This window comes from Falco peregrinus, chromosome Z, assembly GCF_023634155.1.
Source record: "Falco peregrinus isolate bFalPer1 chromosome Z, bFalPer1.pri, whole genome shotgun sequence".
NCBI lineage: Eukaryota > Metazoa > Chordata > Aves > Falconiformes > Falconidae > Falco > Falco peregrinus.
In genome coordinates, this window is record NC_073739.1 from 72,646,394 (window position 1) to 72,652,783 (window position 6,390).

Genomic DNA, 6,390 nt, shown 5'->3' on the forward strand with positions numbered 1-6,390 from the left:
TGTGTGTGTGTGTGTTCCTGCTCCTCAAAATTATCATTTTCTATTCAGTAGATCATGTGGAATGTATGGTTTTCCTCAGCAATTTTTATGAAAACTAGTCATCTTCCCATTGCTGCTGATAATGGAAAGCTTCTTGCTTAGTAGATGCTCAAGACAAAGTGTCTACTGTCAAAGACTTTTGTCCTTTTTTATAAAGTAGATGGTATCCTGTAATTTGTTACGAGTGAGAAACTTTCTGGAAACTCAAAAGATGCAGCTTGGAATACACTTAATGGTTTCTTGTCTGCTAAGCTGAGTTTATGTCTCTTTCCTCCGCTCCACGAGCTCTCAGATTTAACCAAAACTTGGCAAGAGCTGCAAGCCCCTGCCTGCCACGAGAGCTGTGGTTTGGTAGGCGATATCCTGCCCCTGTGGTAGGAGCTGGCATCCTAGCAGAAGAAAACACTGCCCCACACAGAGACAAGTTGAGTTCTGCTCTGTGTGAAACACCAGCCCCCACTCTTTGTTCCCCCTTGCCCCTGAGACCCATGGACCGCTGTCCTTCCCTGTGATGTCCTTGCAAGGCAGCAGCTCTCATCTCCAGCTGTGTTAGGAGCATTAAGGGCTGCATTTTGCAAAACAGGTCTGTGCGCCACTTGAGAGATGCTGGTCAGACCCCCTTGGCTGAGGGAAAACACAACTTTTGCGTGAAAAAAATGAACTAGAATGAAACCTAATTGATGGAAAATGTCTTAAGTCTGGGTCCCAGTTTCATGCGTGGTGTATTAAAGAAAGCAGAAAGCAGCTCAGCCTAATTAGAAATCCCGGAGAAAAAGAACTATCTGTGGTTTTAGTTTCAGAGACTAGTACATGGCCTGAGGGTTACTGAGTTGATTCTGAGGAAGCAATTCAGACTGACAACAGTTTGCAGCCTCAGTCCCACCAAAAACCTTGTGAGGCAAAGGGAGAGCTTTAAAGGAACATTTTTCTAAAGGGAAAATAAGGAACACACCCTTCACTCACATCTTTCATCTTCCCCATGAAATTTTGTATTGTGTTTCCTCCATCACACCCTACCTCTTTCTGAAGCAGTTTTTAATAAAAGTGTTCTTTTATTAAAGCTTCTTTCTTCTACATACTTCACATTATCAAAATGATGTTTTGTGCTCAGAACCAAAAAAATCGCACTAGGACAAAACATGCAGGGAGTCGCTGAGTGGTGTGTGAAAAGGCCCACAGTTTTTCAAAATTTTTTTTCTATTTTGTAGTTAGTTCTGCTTCAGCAACCTAAGGAAATAAAAAACAATAGTGACCACTTCAAATTTAAAAATCTGAGGCAACAGAAGGAACTGTGCAAAGCAGCGGTCCAAGCTGGGTGTTCTACTTGGATACCAGTAGAGGCAGACACAAACTCTAAAAGCTATCGTCATAAATTAAAAGAACTCAACACGGTGTGCACTTCTTAGTGTGACCAGGTTCCCTTTTACACCAAAGGGCGACAGCTCCTTCAGTCTTTGGGCCAAACCACAGAGTCCTAGTAGGCGTTAGAGGATCTGCAGTGCTCTGTTATATTCATTATCAAATAGTTTCCTTGAGAGAATTATGCAGCACAGGAGTAGCAGCAGAGAACAGCCATACTTTCCAAGCCTCATCCTCTTGCTCTCTGGTTAAACAGCTACATAAAAACCAAAACAGTGCCAAAGTGTATTCTCCAGCCCAGAGTTATTATGTGACTATGTTAATGCTAATTAAACTTTCTCAGCCTCCATAGCAGGGTGTTTCATTGTGAAGCTGTCTGTTGGGACTAGTCCCTGGCTTGCACTAACTCTCAAGTAGTACCCAAGAAAAGTTGGGGAGATAGCTCCTCGTCATGGGCTAAAGGCATTTGCAGGACCATTCTGCTAACATGGTTGCATAACCCACCCATTTTGGTAACACAACGGTACAATCCAGCAATTCCCAGGCACGGAAAGTCTTCCTGCTGTTTAATTCACTAGTGTGTATATCATCCCTGACTACCTTGCAGGCTGAACAAGGACGAGTAATAGGCATGGGAAGAGACTGTGCTGGCTTCTCGACATTGCAAATTCCTCCCAATAGGATTGGTGAGGTCACTCTTTTCTACCACTGGATTGATGAAATAAGTACACAGATGTTGGCATGAAGACCAAAGACGACAGTGAGAGAGGTTCAGTATTGTGCATCTGCATTTGAAATGGAGCAGGGCATCCTCCATGAACACATTCACAGAATAACAAAACCCACGTGGTACAAGGTTTTATTAAACAAAGAGACTTCTTGTGTTAACTGGGGAAAAATGGCACAAATGGAGTTTTACCCCTCTGCTTTCCTGAAAACAATCCAGCAGACATAAGAAATTCCACAAAGAGCAGTGTTTTAAAAGATTCACATTGTTACAACACCAAGAATGGAAATGCTAATCTTAAAATCATCTTTGACATCTCAGCTCCTGTTTCCTGTGAACGTGTCTCACAGTATGTTTCTCACATTACCTAGTCACATGCTGCGTCTCTGCCTCATCCAGCAGCAATTATGTGGTGCTTTCTGAATAAGGCACGGGCCATATACTGGAATGTGATAGCAAGAGATGAATATAGAACAGCTTTATTCGGTAACTTCATCCAAATGCATCATTAATAAAGCACTGTTACTATAAAAAAATAGACCAGAATAATATATAAGAAAGAACAGCAGCATTAAATTTACCACAGCAACCTTCATTTAGCATTTTTTTTTCAGTTTCTGAGAGCTTCGTTTTTCAATCTTAGTCTTTGAAATAAAAACTCTCCATGCTCTCACAGCATACTAAAGCTGATGAGAGTCAAGGAAGTCTATAAAGGCTGGAACTTCAGTCCAGGAGATAGGAATTCAGAGTTTGTGCCATTCCATCATGTGAAAAGTCCTGGTCTGCAGCTGAAAGGGCTAGATGGAATGTAATTTGTTTCCTCTTCATCTTTCAAAGTAGAAAGCAGCAGAAGTATGATTGTTTTCAATAAAATCTTTCAGATACTGCATCACTTCTGATCAATGCTTTCTTCACTCCAAGGCTACCTGCTTCTCAGAACAGTCCATGTTTTCTTTGTCATATTATCAAAGGCACACAAAATAAAGAACATGAATTAGGTATGCCACAGCTAAGGCACAAATAAATGGCTTATGGGCAAGCTGATGGAAACAGTTCATAAAAACAAAGGCTTATCAATCCGTCACACTAGCAATGCAAGAAATTGCCTTAATGAATGCAGTGAACACCACTATCCAGCAAGAATGGTTCCCTGGAAATAAATTTAGGGCAGGATGGCCAAGTGGTAGTACGTGTAGTGCCCAGCACAGAGCTGAAGCTCAGTATCCAGGCAAACAAAATCTGGGAATAACCCTGGTCTAAAGTTTCCAGTCTCTACGATAGTGGTTAATGATAAACTTGCAGGAAAATATTTATTCACTACTGATTAACCGATATAAAGATTATATAAAGCTACTTGCCAGTCTTTTCATCTAAATCATGAAAGCACGCCATAAGCTGTGACTCAAAGGAAATAAAAGATGAGTATTTTGGTTCAGGTACAAGGGTGAAAGTCCAAAGTACAGATATCACCGTCACAGGCACCAGTGGTTTGTTATCCTACTAACAGAGTATCAGGGGCCAAATTTCTGACACTGTGGAAGTTAATGGCAAAGCTTTTCACTGCAGCAAGGCCAGATCATCACCCCAATGACTGACTGGACTAAACTCACAAACAGTAGCTTTTCTAGGATATGTCAGTTTAAATGAAGTAACACGCAACAGCCTATACGATTACTTTCTGTGGATGAGGCTAAGATTTAATTTCTAATTCTATAATTCATAACTTCAGAGCCAGATTTTCAGGCAGAATGAATTCCCAACTATTTTAGAGGAATTTATCAATCTCAGGATAGATTCACTTTGGGGCTTTTTGCTGGTGTGTGATGGGATGTACACTTAAGAGAGTGAGCAATAATGTGTGAATCTACACTCACACAGAAGCAGAGAAACACAGAAAGGCAAAGAGATGCTCCAAGCTGAAGAACCTACTGAAATTCCAGAGATTAAGCTGCTGCATTTGATAAGCACATTGTATGAGGGACAGTGTATCACCACAGCACACAATATGAGGTCAGAAATGTGGAGTACCACCGACACTGTGGATATTGAGAAGTGTTATGAATGCAGCACAGCTTCTATTCAGGGCAAGGCATAAATGCAGGCTTCAGGATAAAGCATCCAAGCTTGAAAGCTTTGGTAAACTTGGGACCCAAAAATACCACCACAAATTTAATGAGAGTCCTTAAAGTTCTTAATTTCAGATTAATACAGATATTTTTGAATTGACTAGAAAAGTTTCACCCTAAGTAGTGACCTACCACTTGCTTTTTTTAGGCAATTATAATTATCAAGATTTGACCTAATGTAACAGCTGTGAGCAATTTTTGCTTTCTCAGTTAACAAAACCAATACAAACCGTACTGATACCGGTATCTCTTTAACCATGTATTAAGATGGACTGAACTGGAAACAGCATACACGTGAAAGGGGAGAATCAAGGTTTTGTGTACAGCTGTAACACCTCACATTCCTGCCTTGGTATTTTTCCAAAGGACTGAAAAGTAAGAACAATTGCAAACAACAAATCTGATACAAACTGTCAAAGTGGCACGAAGCGTATCCAACCTGTATCACAGAAGTGCCTGCACCCCTGCAAGAAATGTTGATACAACACATAATATATATAATTTCATTTTTCTAACACTGACTGTAGAATAAACTGATTTCATTACAGGGATTATGTACATTTCACAGGGTGACACAGGTAGCAACTCACTGACATAATTCAATAAAAGTCACAAAAGCAGTCTGACAAGGTGTGAAACACAACCAAGTGTCCTGCCACCCACACTGCGGTTTTAATTTCAAAACAGTCTCCTTTCCCCATTGCCTCTGCAGTGCTGAATTCACACAGCCACCTACTTGCTGCTGCATATTAATGATGTGTATTAAATGATATCACATAAATAAGTGCTGCACTGTTTTTAATACAACCCTGTGCTAGGGGATAGCTCCTTGTTTTTAATGCATATTTTCTGCTGAGTAACTTGCTGCTTCAGGGGAATTCACTGGATTCAGATGATTAACCTCATCACTTGGTTAATTAGAATATCTTAATAACCAAACTGTTTATTTCTCAGTTTATCAAAATCCAATATTTCAAAGTGGATTTAATGCTTATAAAATGCTGCTGCCACCTCACTGAAACTGAACTAATTTAGTATGGTCCTGACTCAAATGTTTCTGCCACAGAGTACCCGTTGTAATGATGGATGACAATGAAAAAGCAGGTGCAAAGGGTTGGTCAGTTAAATCATAACAAAATCCAGATATTGTCTAGTGTGTGATGATGGTGTTATTTGGATGTCATAAACTAAACAGCATCAGGTGAAATGAAAGAAGGCAACACAACAGAAATTGCCCATTCCTGTTCAGCTCAAACTCCAAGACCTGAAGGTGAGAGGGGACAAAGGAAACTGAAAATCATTTAGAGAAATGCAGCATCCCAGTAACACAAAGATGTCTGTGGAAACAAACCTTTATATGGAGTAATGTCTCTAAGAGGGATGGGTAATAAAAGCAAGCCATTTCTTGTGGGTGGCAGCACAGCAATGGATGCAATCAGTGCCTGCATGACAGGACCAGATGTCTCCCTGGAAAATAAAGTGTATTCTGGCAACAGACCTCTTCTTGTTATTGTTGAGGTAGAACAAATCCTGCATTCATATTTGCAGCCTGTACACATTTTTGTAGTCCAACTAATCTAAAGAAACAAATAAGAAGAGCATGGAATGGATTTTAAGAGACTCTTCACTTTGTCTCCTGCCTTGTAACCTGCAATATTGGGAGCAGCATGCAAATTTGAAAAGCCGTATTAATCCAATGCCTGTTTCACCACCTCCCCTGGATGAATGTCTGTTCCCTCCAGCAACCTAAAGAGAAACAAAACGACCAGGGTCTCCAGCCGAACCTGGCGGCTCTTCTGGCAGGTTGCATTAAAAGAGCAACTGTGCATGAATGTGGGCTTTATTAAACCTGGTCTGATTTAACCAAACACAAGCCCCTGTGCTCTGCTCAGGGGATACAGGAGATGTTTCTGCCCGAAGCTCCGTGATGCTGCTGGCCGGCAGAAGGGTGCTGGGCTGATGGCCTCCGTGGTGACGGTCTTCCCTTTGTGGCACCGCTGAGCTAACACCTTCACACGGGTGCACTGCGAGCATCGAGACCTTGATTAAAATTTGTACTTTTTTGAAACCCCGGCGGCGTACCTTCCACGGACAGCCGCGTCTGCCCTGTCCTGACCAGGTCTAGCAGGGGCTGCCCAA